Source organism: Pristiophorus japonicus, chromosome 13 (assembly GCF_044704955.1).
Source record: "Pristiophorus japonicus isolate sPriJap1 chromosome 13, sPriJap1.hap1, whole genome shotgun sequence".
Classification (NCBI taxonomy): domain Eukaryota; kingdom Metazoa; phylum Chordata; class Chondrichthyes; family Pristiophoridae; genus Pristiophorus; species Pristiophorus japonicus.
In genome coordinates this window covers 169,139,665-169,161,363 of record NC_091989.1, presented here as the reverse complement: position 1 = coordinate 169,161,363, position 21,699 = coordinate 169,139,665, and the positions used below count along the sequence as shown (strand labels likewise).

At 45.4% G+C, this 21,699-nt stretch overlaps 1 pseudogene; it reads left to right on the top strand.

The window, feature by feature from the left end:
• Positions 1 to 9,439, top strand: part of LOC139278220 (uncharacterized) — a 179,140-nt pseudogene extending 169,701 nt beyond the window's left edge.
• Positions 9,440 to 21,699: the final 12,260 nt, after the last annotated feature.

The following is a 21,699-nucleotide window of genomic DNA, read 5'->3' as shown; positions in this document are numbered from 1 at the left end:
AAGATTCCGCTAGTTCGGGAAGGCTCTTCAAATTGGTACATGGAAGATTTTACATTTGCGATTATGCAAATGGATTTTAGCAGAAACCTGAACTCTAGCCTAAACAGTATAATTTCAAGTGCAGTTTGAACACAATTTCCCCATGTCATTTACTTTTTATGAAGTTAAAGGGTCTATACACAGTATCTATCTTCCTGAAAAGCAAATAATACGCCGTTGCCCTTTTAACATTTTAATGCTTTATACAGAGATCGGCGTCGAAGAAGACTGCTGGGAAAGCGAATGCTTTTAAAGTTCATGGAGATGAACAATGGCAATCCTGTTCCTATCGACCACAGTCAGAGAGGAGCCATTGGGGACAGTGCAGCAGGTCTCACACTGACAGGTATGCAGATACCACACAAGGAGGTATAAGAACTACAGAAGCTTCCCATTAGTGAAAGAAGCTAAAGGACAAAACTAAAATCGGTAAGAATGTAGAACTGCATGGATTAATCAAGAATAGCCATCAAGGATCTGTTATAGGAAAGTCGCATTTGACAAATTTAATCGATCTTTTTGCAGAAGTGGCCAGATAAAGGGAATGCAAAAGATGCCATGCATATAAATTTTCAGAAGGAATTTAATAAGGTGTCTCATAAGATGCTAGTTAGCAAATTTAGGCATATGGTATAAAAGAAAAGTAGCAGCATGGATAAAAAGTTGGTTTACAAATAGAGAAAAAAGTATATACATTTTGTTTCGATTGTAGAAAGCTTCGAGGTGCTGTTCACCAGCGTCGGTGCTGGATTTGCTTCTGTTCCCTGTATATAGAAGTGATTTGGACTTGCATATACAATCTCAAAATTAGCTGATAACACAAAGTAGGAGCTTTGGAAAAATGGTGAGGTAGATTTCAAAGACTTCAGGAAGACAGAGACAGGGTATAAGAATGGGCAGATAGGTTACAGATTTAATTTAATGTGGATAAGTGTGTAGTTTTGCAGGTAATGAGAAAAAATAGGAATGTGAGTTTACACTTGATGGAAAGACACTGAAGAGTAACCTTTAAAATCAAATATATAATTCCCGAAAACTGCAAGTACAGGTAAAGACATAAAAAGATCAAAAGAATGTTGTCTTTTATAAATAGAAGCTTAGGGTTCAAGAGTAAAATATGTACATTCTTAGCAATATATTCTTACAAAACATTGTTTTGGCCACAGATAGTTTTGCGTGTACAGTTTTTGGAGCCCCATTAGAGATAGGACTTTAAAGCTATATAGTGCGTACAGTGTAGATTTACCATGCTGCTGCCAGAGTGGTAAACTATAGTTATGAGATGCTCGGACTATTCCACTGGAACAAAGAAGGCTAAGATAAGTAGTAAATATGTTTAAATTATGAAGGGTTTTGATAGATGGGCTGGTTGGCCTTCTTCAGTGCTGTAAACCTCTCTGGCTCTATCGACTCACCGATCCTGTGTCCTCGGAGAGCAGAAGCATAACTGGAGCAGGAGGAGTGGGGAATTGGGATAGAGGATCGATCCCATTTTCTTCCAAGGTTGCAAGTCATGAGCTCAAGTGCTTGTACCCATTTTATGCGTAAGCTTCATGAAGCACCCAGATTTGATACAAAAATTAATACCACTCACAATTCCCCGGGATTTGTGCTTGGATTTTCCTTTTTCACTGATTTGGAATGATCACAAGGGAGGCTCCATGGGAGCAGAAGATCTTTTCTGGCCTTTGGAAGGTTTTTAGTGCATTATCAGTGACACACCCTTTCCATAGTTCCAGAAATGTTTATGAAAATAATTTAGAGGAAAATATTTTGGTGAGCCGTTTTTATTCACCCCTTAAATTCATTTTCAAAGCACCTCAATTTCATGGTGGAGGTAATACAAAATGAAAGAAGGTATGCCAGCGAGATCAGCAAGGCCTTTCTGCAGCCCTTGGCATACCTACCTTGCATTTGTGCAAGACAACTACCTCAGCTTCATCCAGGTCAGCAGGGCAGACATTTAACATGTGCAGCAAGGGCACCTACAGCAATATTCAACACAGGGATGGTGCTATCAGTGATTGGCAAGCTCACCACAGCTCTCAACCTTTATGCCTATGGCTCAGTCCCACCCAGAGCTGCAATATCAGATACTGTGCTGGCCACATATTAATCAAGAAATAACAGCTGTAGAGGTCAGCATGGTCAACACTTTTATCTCCTTTCCCAGTGAAGATCGTGACACACATGTCTATTGGTATATTTCATGAAGTAGAGGGTCACTGACTGTTCTTATGTGTCCAACTGGAAACCCATGGAAACTGTGAGTTTTATGTATGCAACCCTATGTAACCAGTATTATACCGCCACCAGAGGGCGTACCTGTTGGAGTCCCAAGGGATCCTTGGGAGCACTGTATATAAGCAGGCCTCCCATGCTGTACCAACACTCTGGAGTTCGAATAAAGGAACTAAGGTCACACTTACTCACGTCTACAGTACTCAGTTACAATACTTTATTACGAATATAACAGTGAGCATGGCAAAGCTTTTGCTATGCGTCACATGGAGCCAAGGCGGGTAAATGGAGTTATGATACAGATCAGCCGTGATCTCACTGAATGGCGGAACAGGCGTGAGGGGGCTTAATAGCTCCTGTTGCAATGTTTCTATTTTGACAGTTGAGGTATGGTTTCACACGAGATGCAATAAAAGAGCTATACATGCCTGGCATGGGAGAGCAGTAAGCATTTTGTGACATGTGCCATCTTCCTGTTACATAGTTGGTTAGTCGTACTCTAGCAGATTTTTTTAAAGTGTGCTGTCTCCTCCTGCATTTGTTTCCAGCTACTATAGACAGCATCATTCTGGCCACTATCTCCTGCCAGGTGAGGTACACTACTGGCTTCTGAGGAAGGTGTCTTGGAATGGTGAACAGTGAAAAAATACATGCCTCATGCAACTCAAACTAATTTAATCTGCCACCAAACATAGGATTGGAGGCTGCATCATTCCACCACTTGTCCATAGACTGTATTTCATGCCTCCACATTCTTCGCTTTCAGCTTCCTTTGTCTGCCACTTCTTCAACCCTGCCCATGCCACCTTTAGAGAAGCTGATAAATATTTGAAAACTTTTTTTCATCCTTTGTAAGGGCGGCAGGCACTTTTGTCCACCCTTCCCCAATCAGGCTGAAATCCCTTTAATGTGCAATAGCAACCCTTTAAGGGCTGCATGCTGCCAGTTTTACAGGCCTCTCTACCTAACCCTCGTATGCAAGGCTCAAGTTGTGCGTGCAGCATAAATATTTGAATCATCCAGGTTCCGCCAGGATCAGGCTGCCTCGTCACCAATGCAGGAGTGACCAAGACCATGGGTCATTCTTTCCCCCTCGCAGGGAATCGCCTCATGACTTTTCCCTTCATTGTTTAAGTGTTAATCTTTCTATTCACTTCTTTTAAAACCAGAAAGAGCAGCACAAAATGCTCATATTAATCAGAGAAACCTCCCACCAAGATTGGGAAGATCTGAAGGTACAAAAGTCTAAAATTATTTTCTTTACAGGTGTGACAGTGAGACAGGGGATTGTGAAAGCAACAGCGCATGTTGTGGAAACGGTTCTGGAGGCTGGCTGCATCCAGCAGGGTGATATTTTAATTGTGACCAGCAAAGACATTGGCTCGAGCCCATACTTCCCCCTGCTGTGAGGACTGGGCACCGAGATTGGAGGATTAATATCACATGGTAAGAACCATAAACAAAACTTTATTTAACAGCACCGACAAAAATAATTTGCACTTTATAGATTGAAAAAGTGAAATTGGACACTGAGTGTGTAGTATATGTAGGCATCTTTAGTAATGACTCCACGAGGCAGGGTATGAAACTTAAACTGCGTAGACCTATAGTCCTTTATTTGCAGCTCCTGAGTGAGGACAACAAGCTGAGAGTTCCTTTTTATACTGAGTTACCTGCAGTAACCCTTAGGTCTCCAGCAGCAGCACCCTCTGGTGTACAAGTAAGGTGTGTACAGTAAAAGGGTACATTCAGTGTGGAAAACAGTGTTACAGACATCACACAGTAAACAGGCATGCATTCACAACAATACTCCCCCCTAAGCATATCGTTATTGTCATGCCCAGGGGAGGTGATCAGTGGTGGGCTATGGGAGGTTGTGGTGAGGGTTGTGTGGTTGCCAGGTGTGACCCCTGTGCTTGAGGCTGGCCTCGTATGTTTCCCCTCCCTCACAGACAGACCAAGTGGGTGTCACTGTTGTGGGATCCCTCAGGGAGGAGTAACCACAGCAGCAGTAGGTGGTGTGGGTAGTTATGGGGTGGTGGGCAGGGCCACAAGACCGAGTGGGCTCCTTGTCCACCAATTGGGATGAGGGTCAGGTCATCCCAGGGTTTGCCAGGGAAGCTGGAGGATATTGGCCTCATGCTCCTGGTGTTGGCCCTGATGGCCAGGGGTTGTAGGGCTGGTCTGGTGCAGGTTGCCATTGGTGGTGGCTGGGCTGCCCATTGACCACTGTCCCTGTAGTGGGTCTGCTCCCACTGCCTGTGTGTGTCCTGCAAGGGGCATCACATTCGTTCCAAAGGTCCAGGCTACATGGTCAGGTAGCCTGCAGGACCTGGGGGTCTCCCACAGGGGGATTCCATTGGCATCAGCATGGTCCCTGTAGGACCCAATGTCCTTTGGCAGTGTCCTACCGGTATACATGACACCTTGGCTCTGATCATACATAGTCAAGCCTGCATTATACATTCTAGCATTTGCATCACTTTTGGGTGTCCTGGTTTCAACAGACATGGTTACATTAGGCATTTCACATTCTCTATCATTATTGTTAAGCATAATAAACTTGTTCTTAAACTTACTGACACCTGCATTCATCTCATTAGTCACATTAGTTAAACCAGCATCACAATTCATGGTTACATTGCATACATTTTCATACTTGCACCCTTTAATCACATCTTTAGCTTTAAAGTCCGTGTACTCAAATAGTTGAAACTTCCCCTTCAAATTTCTTTGGTTACAGGTCTCCTTTAAGGGAGCCTTCAAATCCGATTGGCCGCTCAGTGTCACGTGATGCTCCTCCATGCTCACTCATGGCATGGCAGCGGCCATTTTGATTACACGTTTTTCTCCTCATGGTGCTGGTGCTGCAGCCATTTCCTGGCTTTCCTGCAGGTGGGCTGTGGTGATCCTTTCTTCCACAGGGCCACTTCGCCTGGTGTGGACTGCGTTTATCCAATTCCTGCCCAACAGTGTGGGACCGTCGCCAGCTACAATCCACAGGGGGAGTTTGTTCAACACGACGTCCTGGGGGACCTGGACGTCTACGCTGCCAACGATTTGGATTTTACCTTTGGTATAGGTGAGCAGCTTCACCTGGACAGCAGACAGTTTTGGTCGAGTGACAGGATTTATCAAAATTTTTTCAAAGGTCATTTGGCTCATCACAGACTGGTTCATCCCTGTGTCGATCTCCATATAAATTGGGACCCCGTCGATGTCCACTTCCATCATCCACGGAGAACTTTCGGTGGAGCAGGTATGAGTTCCATACTTCTTCCAAGGGTTGAGCAACTTCAACTTCATCTGTGTCAGAGCCCCGGTGATCAGCCAACTCATCAGAGATGCGGTGAGTAAAGCTTTTTCTGCTCATCCTTTGAAGGTTCCTTTTCTCTTTGCATGCATAGTCTTTGTAGCAGCACTGGTGAGCTCTGTGGTTTCCTCCACAGCGCCAGCACGGGGCTAGCCAGTTTGCCCCATGTGGTGGACTCAGGGTTGCGGGACTCGGGGCAGCGTTTCTGCCCTTAGAAGTATCAATGCAGTTCACTGCTCTCATCAGTTTAGAGTCCCTTAGTGTTTCATTTAGGTGGTCGCCAAAGTCGCACAGTGCAGCCAGTCTCCTTGAGTGTTCCAATCTTTCTACAAAATCATCCCAATCTTCCCCATCGGTAAATTGCTGAAAGATGCTGAGATTCGACATGCTGAGCTTGTGGTTCGTGACCTCGTATTCCCGTCGCCAGTTGTAGTGTATGTAGGCACCTTTAGTAATGACTCCACAAGGCAGGGTATGATACTTAAACTATGTAGACCTGTAGTCCTTTATTTGCAGCTCCTGAGTGAGGACAACAAGCTGTGAGTTCCTTTTTATACTGGGTTACCTGCAATGTGCAGGCAACCCTTAGGTCTCCAGTTGCAGCACCCTCTGGTGTCCAGGTCAGGTGTGTACTGTATAAGGGTACATTCAGTGTGGCATAACAGTGTTACAGACATCACACAGTAAGCAGGCATGCATACACAACAGAGTGACAGGATGGATTTAAAGGGCAAAGCTCAAAAGCAGCTGAAGAGAAACATCTTTACTAGACTTTTAAACGTGGAGTGGGAAGAAATGAGCTAAAGGGATATTGGCAGGGGATTCCAGAAGGCAGGAATAAAATGGCAAAAGGAGCATACCGGTACAATAGGGAACATGGGATAGACATGTTTTAGATAGTTTCAGACTGGTTTTTGGCCACTAAAGTAATCAAGGGACAGGGCAGGAAAGTGGAGTTAATGTAAATGTCCAGCCATGATACTGAATGGTGCAGCAGGCTCAAGGGGCTGTATGGCCTACTCCTGCTCCTGTTTCTTATGTTTCTTATAAGCGAATGTGCAAGCAGGGACATACGGTGCTGGGGTAGCACTGTGACTAGGGTAAGGCTTTGGAGCCATTTAACTGTTAAGATAAGGATCTTGAAGTTGATTCATAGCGACACAGGGCGCTAAAGGCATCTGGCAATGGTCAGGGTAGTGCTGTACAAGGCTTTCAGTGGCTAATAACATGATTGGTGAGAGTTAGGATGAGTTGTGGCTTGGGTGGAAGTGAGCAGATAAACCAGGAGAGCACTGTAAAAGTCGTCTTGCAGTAGTAGAGGTATGAATTAGAGTCTTGGTGACAATCATTGGGGCAAAGATAAAGAACATTATGAAGGTGGAAGTATGCTATCTTAGTGACATAATGACTATACAGGAAAAGAAAGACTTGCATTTATATATCACCTTTCATGACCACCGGACGTCTCAAAGCACTTTACAGCCAATTAAGTACTTTTTGAAGTGTAAGGTGTGAAACTGTTGTAATGTGGGAAACGAGCAACCAATTTTGCACCAGCAAGCTCCCACAAACAGCAATGTGACAATGACCAGATAATCTGTTTTTATTATGATTGAGGGATAAATATTGGCCCGGACACCAGGGATAACTCCCCTGCTCTTCTTCGAAATAGTGCCATGGGATCTTTTACGTCCACCTGAGAGAGCAGACGTTCTTGGTTTAACGTCTCATCCGAAAGACGGCACCCCCGACAGTGCAGCGCTCCCTCAGCACTGCACTGGAGTGTCAGCCTAGATTTATGTGCTCAAGTCCCTGGAGTGGGACTTGAACCCACAACCTTCTGACTCAGAGGCGAGTGTGCTACCCACTGACTGACACCAGAGGAAACTGAGCTCTCGGTCACACTGCACATCGAAGTTCCACACCACCAGACTCAAGCTGAGCTGACATGGAGGTTACTAGAATTTGAGACGGAGGCACAAAGGAGTTTATGGGAGTCAAAAAGGATGGCTTCGATTTTACCAACATTAGTTTGGAGTTAATTGTGAATATTTTTCTGGTATACTGCCAGAAATCGATGGGTATCGCGGCATTGGAGCAGTGAAAATGTGGCAGGCTCCACCTGCTGAGCAGAGTCACTGCTGGAATCATGTGTAATGACCCCCCAACCCCAGGGTCGGGGTGGTGGCTAGTAATAACGCCCTGATCCATCATGAGTGGTAAAACCACCCCAGAGGAAAACCCAGCCCTTCGTGTCAGGCAGGGAGATAGAGAAATGATCAACTAAAGCCAAGAGTCACCAGCATACATATGGAACCTGATCTCTTGATTCCAGATGGTATCTAAAAGAGGAAGCATATGAACAAAGACGAGAAAGGTGTATATATTAATTTATTAATAAATACTAATGCCAAATAATAAATATTCATAATTACAAGGATAAGTGCTGCCATTATAAGAAAACAAAATACTGAATGGCATAAGAAGAACCTTTTTGGCCATAGTTTAGTTTATTTCAAAATTCTCATTCTTGTTTTCAAATTCCTCCATTGCCTCGCCCCTCCCTATTTCTAATCTCCTCCAGGCCACCCCCCCCCCCCCCGCCCCGAGATGTCTACGCTCCTCTAATTCTTCCCTCCTGGGCATCCCTGATTATAATCGCTCAGCCATTGGTGGCCGTGCCTTCTGTTGCCTAGGCCCTAAGCTCTGGATTGCCCTGCCTAAACCTCTCCGCCTCTCTTTCCTCCTTCAAGCTCCTTAAAATGTTCATTTCTACTTATGCGGCTTGGTATCAAATTTTTATCGCATAATACTCCTGTAAAGTGCCTTTGGTCTTTTCATTACGTTAAATACAAGTTGTTGTTGTTGCTGTAGTCAGAGACAGAAGTGTAAAAGTACAGTTGCTATTCTCAAGCCAGCCTGTGCCATTCACACTCATAACATCGATTATATAGAAAATATCAGCCTGTCACAAGTGTATATTCTGTAATCTAACCTGGAAATGCTCGACGTTGTTTAATTTCTAAGTGCTGTCACTGTCAAGTGCAGATACCTGCACACCTATACAAACCCGTTCCCACTGATCACGGTTTTGTGTTCTGTTCTTCACAGATGCTGTAGTTGCACGGGAATACGGGTTACCGTGCATTGTGAGCTGTGCGCATGCAACAAACCTGTTCAGGTAAGGTACGTACTGTACAACGCTGGATGATTCTGTTTACTTACCAGCATGACTCTAAACCTGTGACCTAGAGTAACTGGACGCATGTGGTTGGAAGAACTAATGTGCATACTGAGCACAGTGAGTGTGTGCTTGCAGATGCTCAGTGCTGCAATGATCTTTGGAGCAATAACAGTGGTCCATACAGCTTGAGCGGCATGAGTGTTCCCAGTAATTTGCATATATTTATAATAAACTGTTTACATAGTCACATATCTGAAGGAATAGGTTCATCAATCCATTTCTCTACTCATACAGAATTGGTCTTAGTTCTTGGGCTAGTTTACCCACTCGCGGGTAAATTGAAGTGAAATGAACACAGATGGAGAACAGTAGATTTGTACTTATGACCAATATGCTTCACTTGTACACAGTCTGGTTGTTTGTTTCAAATCTGAAAGAGAAAATAAGCACATCTACATATAACTTGAATTCCATTTCTAATTTTTATTTCTTGTCAAATTTTGGAGAAATGATAAGTTGTATCCATATGTATGAAGTTGTATTTTCCAGTGCACTTTAAAAATAGATTTTTTTTCCTTTCTATAGGTGACATTGTAATTCTCAACGCAGAAAAAGGATTTGTGCAGAAAGTTGAAGGGTCTGAAAACACTGATTGTGTCTAGAAGGTGTGGCGTCAGCTGTCAGGTTCCAAAGGGTTCGGGCAATTTCCAGGTAAATCAGTATAATTTGGCATAAGAACCAGCAGGGAGATAAGGAGCATTTTTTTTTTAACACAGTGTGTTGTTATGGTCTGGAATGTACTGCCTGAATGGGTGGTGAAAGCAGATTCAACACGTACTTTCAAAAGGGAATTGGATATATATTTGAAAAGAAAAAATTGAAGGGCTTTGGGGAAAGAGCAGGGGAGTGGGACTAATTGGATAGCTCTTTCAAAGAGCTGACACAGGCACGATGGGCCAAATAGCCTCCTTCTGTGCTGTAAAATCTATGATAATGCCAGCGTACAGTCCAGATAGACTATAAACTTGAAATCAAATTATTATGGAGAAGAACAGTGTCAACATGACAATGCTTTTTTAAAAAGCATACAGATTATTAGTCGATAATATAGGGGGCATTAGGGGAGATAAAATCTCTTCCATACCTAAAAAGCTGGCAAACACTTGCTTTGTTTTTAAGATGTATTTGGTATCTATTCAATCCAGCAACGTACATGACTTCTTTAATAATCTAACAAATCATTAGCACTAATAATCAAGTTATATTTGTTTTTAGAGGCTCCTGTTTCCTTGTAGAAATTCTGTGTAACTTTATACTGGATCTTTCATATAAAAAAACCTTTGCAGCAGACATTTGACCCATAATGTAACTCCATTAAAGTTGATAGAATATTCTAAGCTTACCATCATGAACCTGAATGACAATTACTTTTCCAGTCTCTAGAAGGTCACAATAATAAGACTACATTTTGTAATATTGTACCTCTTCACTTATTTTTATTTTTTATTATTTTATTTTGCTTCTCTTCCTTTGTCTGAGGTACCCTTATGCTACACACCTTCTCTGGCTCTGAAAGTTCTGGTATCACAGGCCTTTCTTTGCTGCTGCACTTTGTAACTAGTGGTTAAGAGATCTGCAATGAGTTGAGTAACCATCAGATTTTTCCTGCCTTGATATATATAAGCACCTTGCTTCTGCTTAGTGTTTGCCCTTGATGGCACATGAAGATGTCTTGAACTGCACATGGGAAGATCAAGAGCTCATTGTGTAGAGAATCACAAATTCAAATTCACATCCTTGCTCACACATTGGGCCCAAGTTTTGGCCTCAGTTGCTCCTGATTTTTTGGAGCAACTGGTGTAGAACGGAGAATCTTAGAAATTCAAATTCTCGGCATTTAGTTTGCTCCAGTTCTAGTCAGTTAGAACAGTTTCACTTTGGAACAGAATTTTTTTTTCAAAAGGGGGCGTGTCCGGCCACTTACCCCTGTTTTCAAAGTTTCGGCAGTGAAAACTTACTCCAAACTAATTTAGAATGGAATAAGTGAAGATTTTTGTATGTTCGAAAAAACCTTGTCTACACTTTAGAAAATCAGGCGTAGGTTACAAATCAGGCGTAGGGAATGGGGGGGGGGGAGGGGGGGTTTAAAGGGATGTTTACAAACATTAAACACTTCAGTTTTACAAATAAAGAGCCATCATCAATAATAAATGATAAATACATCAATAAATCAATCAAAAAAAATAAATAAAAATTTTTAAAAATCAATAAATAAAACATTTTCTACTTACCGACTGCGGCACTGGGAGTCCTTCAACAACGTGCTGGGACGGTCCCCCCAGTGTGTCTCTGTCAGTGTCTCTATCTGTCTGTCTGTGTATGTGTCTCTCACTCTCTGTCTGTCAGTGTCTGTGTTTCTGACAGCGAGGGGAGGGGGAGAAGGGAGAGGGGGAGGGGGAGTGGGAGAAGGGGGAGGGGGAGAAGGGGGAGAGGGGGGGGAAGGGGGAGATGGGGGGAGAGGGGGAGGGAGAGGGGTAGAAGTGGGGGAGGGGAGAGAAGGGGGAGAGGGGAGAGGAGGGGGAGGGAGGAAGCAGGAGCTGGGCGTGGGAGGAGCCTTATTCACGCAGCCCCAGTGAGGCCATTCGGCCAGAGCTGGGGGTGCGTGCTTCGGGCCCCTCCCACAGTTTTGGGCGCCTGGAGCTACTGCACATGCGTGCCCACTGTAGCGCGCATGTGCAGAGGTCCTGGCACTGTTTTCAGCGCAGGGACCTGGCTCCGCCCCCAACAGCTCGTGCTGCGCTGCGCCCGTCTGCAGAAGACCTGCAGGGAGCCAGAGAATAGGGAAGGTTTTTTTAGGCGCACTTTCTGGCGCGAAAGACGGGCGTCCAGGTCTGGGCTGTGCCGTTTTAGGCGCATCCCGAAACTTGGGCCCATTGGAACTCCAGTCGCTGGGGTAGAAAATCATCTGGGTCTGTTTTTGGGCTGAGAATCGGTGCTGCATGACATGCCCCACCTAAGAGGCCTGAAACTGGGCCTCATTTCAATCATTTAGGTGAGCTGCCGCATCTCCACAAACAGCTCGCCCATTGCAGAATTCTGGACAGCTTGCTTTGCTGGGAGGGGTCTTGGGCAAGTGCCAGGGGAAGGAGGACAGTGAGAGTTGGGCGATCGTCTCTGGCAGGAGTGCTGACACCACATGAATTATTTTTAAAATACATTTAAACTGACCTTCTAGATGGTGGCCAGTTCGTAGGCTGCATCCACACCTGCAAAACCTGAGCGGATGCAAGCTCAGCTCCGGCTCAATTCAGGGTGGCCCAATTTCTTGAAGGGGACCCAAAATTATGGTTCGGCCCCAAATTAGCATATGCGAAGGGCCTAATGCAATGTGGCCACCTGACAGTCATCCAAGACTGATATGGAGCCGTATGTTTTTCCTGTGTCCTTCGGGTGCAGGACATAGCCATATGAAATTGGTCATTTTTGTCCCCATTTTCCATCTGGATCAATCATCGATGGCCAATCTCTACCCCACTGCGTCTCCTTCTCATCTTTCTGTTAAATTTTATCACATCGTACTGCAGTTCCCAGCTATAAATACCTCTTAGCAGAGCTGAGGTTTCCCTTTTGAGCTGAATTTCTAATTCTTGCATTAAGTTGAATATCATCATCATCATCATCATAGGCAGTCCCTCGGGGTCGAGGATGACCTACTTCCACACTAAAAATGAGTACTCAGGTGACTGATGAACTCATTTTAAATGGTGGAAGATGCCTGTGCGTCAATTCTTTTAACGTGTGGTAACCGTTGCACACCAGCCGCCACACGGGGTTGATGGAGCAAGGTCTTGGTCCAGTGGCAAGGGGATCCAAGACAACTGGAGACCAGGCTCTGCCGCATGTGCCGCATTGTACAGATCGGGTAAAAGGTGAGTTCCTGGATGGTCAGCCTCCTGTTAATAGGTGTGTGATATCTGTGTAATCTCCATGCCCTTTAGCACAAGAGCTAGTTCTCTATACATTCAGGGTTAAGAAAACTTGCCAAGATCCACCTGTATGAATATACAAGGGAATAAATATTGGGTATATGAACCGGATCTTTGGCTAACCATACCAGATTAATTCACGAATGCCTCCGATTTTGATTTTTGTTTAACCATGCTTCAGTTCAGAGGAAAGATATAAACGGGAACTCTGTTTTATTTAGTAAAGAGCTTTACATTTTCTGTCACTTTTAATAAAGTCACGAACGACTGTGCCAAAAAAGTTATTAAAATAAATCCACTTATGATTAAGTTACAGTGTTGTCTGTTCCTATGAATGTTTTGTTATTTTTAATAATTAGAATGTAAGTCTATTCACATTTCTTTTTCAGATCCTAAGTTATTTCTTATTGTTCTTGCTACGTTATGTTTAATAATTCATATCATTAATAATTCATATCACATCCTATTGCTTGTTGTATTGTCTTTATGGCCCCTTTCAGTTCTTTAGTTAAAATATGCACTTGGCCATCTTTATATTAATGTGTGCATAGCTGAGATTAATGGTTGATTTAATGCAGCAAGTAATGACTGAAGTCAATGAAGATCAGGAGAAATCTTTTCAGTGGCTGGAGTTAAACCTAGCACAAAGGAAGATGGTTGTGGTTGTTGGGGGCCAATCATCTCAGCGCTAGGACACTGTTACAGGTGTTCCTTAGGGCAGCATCTTTGGATAATTAACTTTTACTGTTTCAGCAATGACCTTCCCTCCATCACAAGGTCAGAAGTGAGGCTGTTCGCAGATGATTGCAAAGTGTTCAGTTCCATTCCTCAGATAATGAAGCAGTCCATGCTCGTATTCAGCAAGACCTCGACACCATCCAGGACAAAGCAGCACGCCATTAACCAGAAATTCAACTGGACCAGCCACATAAATGCCCTGGCTACTAGAGCAGGTCACAGGCTGTGATTTCTACAGCGAGTGGCTCACCTCCTGAAGCCACTCTACCACCTACAAGGCACAAGTCAGGAGTGTGATGAATACTGTTCACTTGCCTCGCTGGGTACAGTTGCAACATCAGTCAAGAAGCTCGACACCATCCAGGACAAAGCAGCCCACTTGATTGGCAGGCCAATCACCACCTTAAACATCCACTCCCTCCACCACTGGTGCAATGTGGCTGCAGTTTGTTTTATCTATATGATGCACTGCAGCACCTAGCCAATGCTTCTTTAGCAGCATCTCCCAAACCTGCGACTTCCAGCACCTAGGGCAGCAGGTGCATGGGAACAATCACCTTCAAGTTTCTGTCAAGTCATACACCATCCCAGCTTGGACGTTTCGTCATTCCTTCATCAGCGCTGGGTCAAAATTCTGGAACTCCCTACATTACAGCACTGTTGGAGCACCTTCAGCACATGGACTGCAGCGGTTCAAGACAGAGGCTCATCATCATCTTCTCAAGGACAACTAATGATGGCCAATAAATGCTGGCCTTGCCAGCGACACACATATTCCGGGATTACATTTTCTTTTATAGTCCACTAAATGACTGAGTTGCCCAGTGTCTAGTTTCCTAAAGGTAGCTAGAGTTAAGATTTGGTTACTGAAATAGTTCTTCCACATATCTCTATTGGTGAATTGAGCAATATTGCAAAGTGTTCAGTTCCATTCGCAATTCCTCAGATAATGAAGCAGTGAGGGTCAGCTCAGGATAGCATGGGGGAATAAATTAAAGTATCAAAAAATTCTGGCTATAGTAATGGAAGTTATAAGAAATAGAAACTGTTGAATTTGCAGAGCATGGCAGTCAGCATCTGAGAGAGAAAGATGGATTAGTGTTTCAGTTGAGATCCTTCATCAACATTCAGTGTAAACAGGACTTACAACCCTGGAAGTCTAAGGTTAAGATAGGTGACACGTTTCTTGTAATGTTGACTGAACAGAGCCATGGAGAAAGTTCCTGAGTTACAATTACTAAGCAAGTTTAACAATCCTAGCACTGCTTTCTTTAGGTAAATTATTTTTAATCTGCAAGTATATAAAATATTGTTAGAGATTAGACTATGTAAACTTGTGATATATATTCATATTAATTTGCACTGAATCATCTAATATATTTGTCTCTTTCATCTATTGTGTACAAGAGAAGAGAATAAGTTAGACATTCAGAAATAGCAACAGGAATCTTTGGTGACATAGCTGGCTGTTTTTAGTTTAATTATAGGAACTTAGCAACAAGGCCATTCAGCTCCTTGAGCCATTCAATAAGATCATAGTTGATCTGTACCACAACTCCATTTACCCGCCTTTGTTTCTTACCCTTCGATACCCATATTTAACAAAAATCTATCGATCTCAGTCTTGAAATTTTCAATTGACCCAGCATCCACAGCCTTTTTGGTGGGAGAATTCCACATTTTCACCTCCCTTTGTGTGAAAAAGTGCTTCCTAATTTCCCTCCTAAATGGCAGAATTGGAATTTTAAAATATGTATTTAACATGCATTTCAAATCATAATTCAATCATTGATAGCAACTCAACTAGTGAACACAAAGAAAACTATGCTTTTAAGCGGTTCTAATCGTGTATAGTGTTGGTAGATCAACTTACCGACTACTGATTATGTTTCTGGGATGTGGGCATTTATTGTCCATCTGTACGGTTGCACTGTTGGGGCAGGATTTTCAGCTTTGCTGATTTTGGGCCGGTAATGCCGGCAGGGCGGTAAAGTTTGCACGCGGGAACAGTTTGCGCCTCAGTCATCAGAATTGGGCAGCTGGGTCCCGAGTGTGCGGCGGAGCGCTAAGGGAGGCATTGTACACCTCTCTTAGGGCGCTAGGCCAGCTGAGCATGGGAAAATCCCGAGCTAAAGAGCCGGCCCGGGAGCACTGTAAGAGAGGCCTGGGGCGAAAACAAAGTGGAAAAAGAGCCACCAAAAACATTCAAATACATAGCTCATGCCATCACAACATAAAGCGCAAAAAAATTAAAAGAAAAAACACTTACACTTACCTGAGGTCAGCATTACTTACCCTACTTACCTCACTACAGCCAATATAGGTTGGACCGCCCGTTTTCACAGAGCGTATGGGTCGGTTGGGAGTCTAAAAGCAAGCTGGTGTAGAAACACCAGCTCAACTCTTCCGGGCAGAACTGCTCCGCGCCCCCGCAAAACCGGCCCTGAAAACCCCGGCGGGACGCTGGAAGCTGACCACGCGTCCAGAAGAGCTCAGTCGCCAATGCCATTGTGAAAACAGAAGCACAAATCACCAGAAAATCTGCCTCTTAGTATTCAGAAATGGCTCAGAGACATGGACTATATACAGCAGACACCTCAAAGCGCTGGAGAAGTACCACCTGCGCTGCTCCGCAAGATCCTGAAAATCCACTGGGATGATAGACGCACCAACGTCAGTGTCGTCGGCCAGGCCAACATCCCCAGCATCAAAGCATTGACCACGCTCGACCGTTCGGTGGGCCACATCGTCCGTGTGGTGTATGCAGCACACAAATCACTGACTCCACATGGTCTGGTGTTAATCTAACTGCTGTGACCTTCGTCCTTTATTGAACAGCCTCAGAGTGACTCTCAGATGTGGTGGTCAGCCTTTTATACTGTCTCTTGCAGGAACTTTTAGGTTTCCCACCACAGCGCCCTCTGTGGTGTACCATTGTGCTTATTATACATTTAAGGTACCAGGACGATACACACATCAATACATAACATCTCACTTCCCCCCCAGTCCTGAAGCCGTTGCCGGGGATCTCGACCTTGTTTGTCCAACGGAGGGCAGGTAGGCATAGAGAGTGTGTTAGTATGGTACATGTTATCTCGTACAGATGTGAGTCAACGGGTTGCGGGTACACTGAGCAGTTACATTAAATAGTTATTGACTGGTAACGGATCCCTGATTTTGTTATTAGCTCTTATCATTGATTGTACTTCATATCCATTATTTTACTCAAACACAGTGACCATTCAGCATTAAAATATTAATTCTTATTATAAATCCGCCATCTCACATTAATATAGCTCATGTTAGACTCGCTCTTGCCTTACAGAAGTCCTTTATGGGGACCACCACGTGGTAAGACCCTTTTAAGACTCCCGGGTGCATTTCCTTTTTAAGGCGCCATCTTTGATGCAGCAGGATTCCATGAGGCTTCTCCTTGGGCGCCGCCATCTTTGATGCTCTGCTGCTCTGGACACGAGGCCACCGCCACCTTGCTCTCCACCGCTCTGGATGCCCTCCGCCGCCGCAGCCTCCGCTCCCCTCCGCAGCCACCTGACTTGCTGCCTCTCCTGCGGCCGTCGTTGTCGCTTCTCCGGCGGCCACCGTAGCCGCCTCCCCTGCGGCCGTCGTGGCCTCTCCAGCCGCTGCACTTGCCGCCTCCCCTGCGGCCTCCGTAGCCGCCTCCTCTGCGGTCGTCGTGGCCGCCAACCGCCAGCTGCTGCCACCACCCGACTCTCCCTCTGCGTGGGCCCCTCCGATCCGCGGGCCATCCTGGATCCCTCGCACCCCGCCCGCAGCACCCCACCGGCTCACCCCCCCCCCCCCGCAACTTGGCCCGCCTCTGCAGGGCTGCTTGCCTGTGGGGGCTAAGGCTGCAGGGTCTCTGTGGCCTGAGGTCCGGGCCTGGGGCTTGCCTGTGGGTGGATTGAGGCTGCAGCTCCAGCTCAGTCGGAGCTGCTCTCTGGGAACCCGGAGCACGGCAGCACCCCGGGAAGCAGCAGCCTGTGGAGTGGTGAAGTCTTCCCAGCTCCCACGGACCGTCCCCATCCACCTCCGGCTGAGGAGTGTTGGCCCATCGCCTGCGACGACCCACAAAGGTAAACCATGCGTCTCGTCCCCGTGGGATACCTGCACCTCCGCTCTGCCAAGAACAGATATTAGTTCCCTGGTGTAGGTACGCAGCTTCGCCGTGACCGGGACCAGCTTAGGTCGTACAGCTGGATTAATCCACAGTTTATCAAAAGTTCTCCGACTCATCAATGACGGACCCGAGCCCGTGTCCACTTCCATACTCACAGGGACTCCGTTGATTTTTACTTCCATTATCACTGGGGGCGAATCGTCGGTACACGTATACAGTCCCAACACCTCATCTTCCTCTGCCTGCTCCTCACTGAACAGTAGATCATCCCCCATTGTCTCAGCCACATGGTGAGTCCGATTTCTTTTACACATACGCTGAAGGTGGCCTTTCGTGTGGCAAGTATTGCACGTGTACTCCGCAAACCTGCACCAGTGAGCCCCATGGCTTACATAAGAACATAAGAATTAGGAACAGGAGTAGGCCATCTAGCCCCTCGAGCCTGCTCCGCCATTCAAAAAGATCATGGCTGATCTGGCCGTGGACTCAGCTCCACTTACCCGTCCGCTCCCCATAACCCTTAATTCCCTTATTGGTTAAAAATCTATCTATCTGTGATTTGAATACATTCAATGAGCTAGCCTCAACTGCTTCCTTGGGCAGAGAATTCCACAGATTCACAACCCTCTGGGAGAAGAAATTCCTTCTCAACTCGGTTTTAAATTGGCTCCCCTGTATTTTGAGGCTGTGCCCCCTAGTTCTTGTCTCCCCGGCCAGTGGAAACAACCTCTCTGCCTCTATCTTGTCTAACCCTTTCATTATTTTAAATGTTTCTATAAGATCACCCCTTATCCTTCTGAACTGCAACAAGTAAAGACCCAGTCTACTCAATTTATCATCATAAGGTAACCCCCTCATCTCCGGAATCAGCCTAGTGAATCGTCTCTGTACCCCCTCCAAAGCTAGTATATCCTTCCTTAAGTAAGGTGACCAAAACTGCACGGAGTACTCCAGGTGCGGCCTCACCAATACCCTGTACAGTTGCAGAAGGACCTCCCTGCTTTTGTACTCCATCCCTCTTGCAATGAAGGCCAACATTCCATTCGCCTTCCTGATTACCTGCTACACCTGCAAACTAACTTTTTGGGATTCATGCACAAGGACCCCCAGGTCCCTCTGCACCGCAGCATGGTGTAATTTCTCCCCATTCAAATAATATTCCCTTTTACTGTTTTTTTTTCTAAGATGGATGACCTCACATTTTCCGACATTGTATTCCATTTGCCAAACCTTAGCCCATTCGCTTAGCCTACCTAAATCTCTTTTCAGCCTCTCTGTGTCCTCTATACAACCCGCTTTCCCACTAATCTTTGTGTCATCTGCAAATTTTGTTACACTACACTCTGTCCCCTCTTCCAGGTCATCTATGTATATTGTAAACAGTTGTGGTCCCAGCACCGATCCCTGTGGCACACCACTAACCACCGATTTCCAACCCGAAAAGGACCCATTTATCCCGACTCTCTGCTTTCTGTTAGCCAGCCAATTCTCTATCCATGCTAATACATTTCCTCTGACTCCGCGTACCTTTATCTTCTACAGTAACCTTTTATGTGGCACCTTGTCAAATGCCTTTTGAAAATCTAAATACACCACATCCATCGGTACACCTCTATCCACCATTCTCGTTATATCCTCAAAGAATTCCAGTAAATTAGTTAAACATGATTTCCCCTTCATGAATCCATGTTGCGTCTGCTTGATTGCACTATTCCTATTTAGATGTCCCGCTATTTCTTCCTTAATGATAGCTTCAAGCATTTTCCCCACTACAGATGTTAAACTAACCGGCCTATAGTTACCTGCCTTTTGTCTGCCCCCTTTTTTAAACAGAAGCGTTACATTAGCTGTTTCCAATCCGCTGGTACCTCCCCAGAGTCCAGAGAATTTTGGCAGATTATAACGAATGCATCTGCTATAACTTCCTCCACAGCGCCAGCATGGTGCTGCTTGATTGGCCCCCCTCAGCGGACTCTGAGTTCCAGGTCCCTGAGGTCCGTGCTCTCTGCCCTGGGAAGAGCCATGTTCTGCAGTTTTGTCCGTGGTGGGCGCGATCCTGTGGACAGTGCCTGCCGGGTTCGAGACTGTGTGGATTATTTGCTTGGTGCTGCAAGTCAAGGTCATATATGCCCGGTTGAAGGTGATGCCCTTTGTCAGAGTGACTGTGGGTTCCATGGCTAGCAGCTTGTGAAGGAGGCCCTCGTGGCCAATCCCCATGACGAAAACATCCCGCATGGCCTCGTCAAGGTGTGCACCAAAATCACATGGCACCGCGAGTCTCCTGAGGTCCGCAGCATATTTGGTGACATCCTGGCCCTCGGGTCTGCAGTGATGGTAAAATTTGTATCTGGCCGTGAGGATGCTCTCCTTCGGTTTCAACTGGTCACAAATGAGTTCAGTCAGCTCCTCGTATGACTTGTCCCTGGTGCTCCTGGGTGCCAGCAAATCCCTGACGAGACAGTAAACCTCACCTCCACAACTGGAGAGCAATATCGCCTTACGCTTCTCTCTCATTGCGTCCGTGTCCTCCGTCAGGTCGTTTGCTGTGAAGTAGTACTCAAGCCTTTCCGTAAAGGCCTCCCAATCATTGCCCATGGTAAAATCCTTTAGTGAGCCCAGAGTAGCCATAGTTGCGTGGAGTTCGTCTGCTTCCTTGTCGCCAATGTGGTGTATGCAGCACACAAATCACTGACTCCGCCCGATCTGGTGTTAATCTAACTGCTGTGACCTTCGTTCTTTATTGAACGGCCTCAGAGTGACTCTCAGATGTGATGGTCAGCCTTTTCTACTGCCTCTTGCAGGTACTTTCAGGTTTCCCACCACAGTACCCTCTGTGGTGTACCATTGTGCTTATTATACATTTAAGGTACCTGGACGATACACACATCAATACATAACAGTCCGTGTGCCCGAAACGAGACTCCCTAAGAAAGTGCTCTACTCCGAACTCCTACAGGGCAAACGAGCTCCAGGTGAGCAGAGGAAATGCTTCAAGGACACCCTTAAAGCCTTCTTGATAAAGTGTAACATCCTCACTGGCACCTGGGAATCCCTGGCCCAAGACCGCCCAAAGTGCAGGAAGAGCATCGGGGAGGGCGCTGAGCACCTCGAGTCTCGTTGTCGAGAGCATGCAGAAACCAAGTGTAGTCAGCTGAAGGAGCATGTGGCAAACCAGGCTCCCCATCCACCCTTTCCTTCAACCACTGTCTGTCCCATCTGTGACAGAGACTGTAATTCCCATATTGGACTGTACAGTCACCTGAGAACTCACTTTTAGAGTGGAAGCAAGGACATTTGGAAAAGCAAAATTCGGTCAGGCAGGGTCAGCATGGATTTTCAAGGGGAAGTCATGTTTGACAAATTTGCTGGAATTCTTTGAGGATGTAACAAACAGGGTGGATAAAGGGGAGCCATGGATGTGGTGTATTTGGATTTCCAGAAGGCATTTGACAAGGTGCCACATTAAAGGTTACTGCATAAGATAAAAGTTCAGGGGGTTGGAGGTACTATATTAAAATGGATAGAGGATTGGCAAACAAACAGAAAACAGAGAGTCGGGATAAATGATTATCCTCTGGTTGGCAACCAGTAACTAGCAAGGATCAGTGCTGGGACCCCAAGTATTTACAATCTATATTAACGACTTGGAAGAAGAGATGGAGTATAACGTAGCCAAGTTTGCTGACGATACTAAGATGGGAGGAAAAGCAATGTGTGAGGAGGACACAATAAATCAGCAAAATGACAGACAGGCTAAATGAGTGCGCAAAAATTTGGCAGATGAAGTATAATGTTGGAAAGAATAAGGTCATGCACTTTGGCAGAAAAAAATCAAAGAGTAAGCTATTATTTAAATGGAGAAAGATTGCAAAGTGCTACAGTACAGCGAGACCTGAGGGTACTTGTGCATGAAACACAAAAGGATAGTATGCAGGAACATCAAGTGATCAGGAAGGCCAATGGAATCTTGGCCTTTGTTGCAAAGGGGATGGAGTATACAAGCAGGGAAGTCTTGCTACAGCTATACAGGGTATTGGTGAGGCCAAACCTGGAATAATGC